Below are 1,669 nucleotides of genomic sequence, written 5' to 3'. Positions count from 1 at the left end.
CCTGTCTAGACTCTGCCCCGGTACGAGTTGTGTCGAGCTATTCATTAGTCTGTTTGTTTGATGAAAAATATGAAATTGATAAAATGGGTTATTAATCCATACAACTGCAGCAGTGGAGGACTATTATTCTGCTGCGTGATACTGCAGAAGAACTGATGATGGCACGGTTTGATCTTCGGCTGACCAATCAGCAGAAAGGGGCGTTTAATTCCCGCCCACATGTAGAAATCGAATATTCAAGCTGTTTATTCATTTTTCCACCCATGAACGAAAAACGAAAATTTAAGCTGAATTCTCGTTTTTCTACTTTCAATATTAAATCAAAAAACGAATGATCGAATGATGCTGTGAAATGTTTCGTTTTTTTGATACAAGCTTCGAAGCCTCGGTGTCAAACGTCACATCACTAGTATTCAGCACTCTTGGTCGTGTGATGTTGCTTAACTGTATCATGTTATAAAAACTCCACATTTTAAATTTTTACCGCAGTATGTTAACTGAGTTTAACTCGCTTTGTTAACACTGTTAACTCATTTTGTGTTTGCTGCGCTCATTTGTTTCGATTTCTCCTCGAGGGAGGCAGCGCAGCCTAATTAGCGTCATTACATTATGCATTATCGATCACCATTTAGACTAAATGATGTAGAATCATCGCGTTTTGGTGATTGTTATTGGCGTTTTAATCAGGCTAGGCTACTTCCCAGCAAGCAATAGCCGTCATTTCAACGACTCGGTTAAGTATAGACCCGATATAGTCCGGCTATGTGTAACCCACTTCTAGCCCAAATAACCTTGAATTTGGTTTCATGTCGTTTATTGGCAAAATAACTTGTGAGATGTATGATATTCCGTCATGTAAGCAAAGTCAACAGCGTTTACAAGGTGTTTGGTTTCATTTCTTTGACATGTTCAATACGTAGCCTGTGCGTAGCCACGATTTAGCTCGTAGTCCGAGCGGCTATCTGTAGCCCACTTATAGTCAAACCTGATTCACTGTAGTTTTTTGCCAGGCAGCGCATGAGATTGTAGATATTATTGACACAGCGAACATGATGGGATATCAACTAAGATATAAGTGTAATTTCAAGACACGGTCTATATGTAGCCACGATTTAGCTCTAAATTGGACGGGCTACGTGTAGTCTGCTTTTAGCCCACCTGGAGAAATCGAGGCAATCTGTGGTCTAATTTTAACGGCTTGGCTATAGCCCTATACCAGTAACCAGACCAGCGACGAGAATAGCCAAAATAGCCTTAAAATTGTTTACATGTAATTTTCGCCCAAGCAGCTTCTTATCAAATGCAAGTAAACTTTTGAAACATAATTTAGCATTATTTTTTGGCATAATAAACAATTCTATATTTAATAATGCTGTACAATAATTAAATAAAATATAAACTAATGCTAATTTACATTTTTCAAAAGTTTACTTGCATTTGATAATATGATGCCATGCATCCCACCAGCTAAATGTTACATTCATACACATTATATGATATTATTGATATTCGGCTGTCTTTCATTTTATAAATAAAAATGCAATTACAATTCCCAACCGCTAGATGAATTGTAGCCCTACTGAGACATGACTACTGGCAACGCGAGACACGAGAGTTAGTAGAGATCAGTGTTGCGTTTTGAATTTTGTTTTTACACGAGAGAGCACTA

This window comes from Sinocyclocheilus rhinocerous, unplaced genomic scaffold (genome assembly GCF_001515625.1).
Source record: "Sinocyclocheilus rhinocerous isolate Xijiao unplaced genomic scaffold, SAMN03320098_v1.1 scaffold2282, whole genome shotgun sequence".
Classification (NCBI taxonomy): domain Eukaryota; kingdom Metazoa; phylum Chordata; class Actinopteri; order Cypriniformes; family Cyprinidae; genus Sinocyclocheilus; species Sinocyclocheilus rhinocerous.
The sequence above is the reverse complement of the archived record's forward strand: the minus strand, read 5'-3'. Positions refer to the sequence as shown.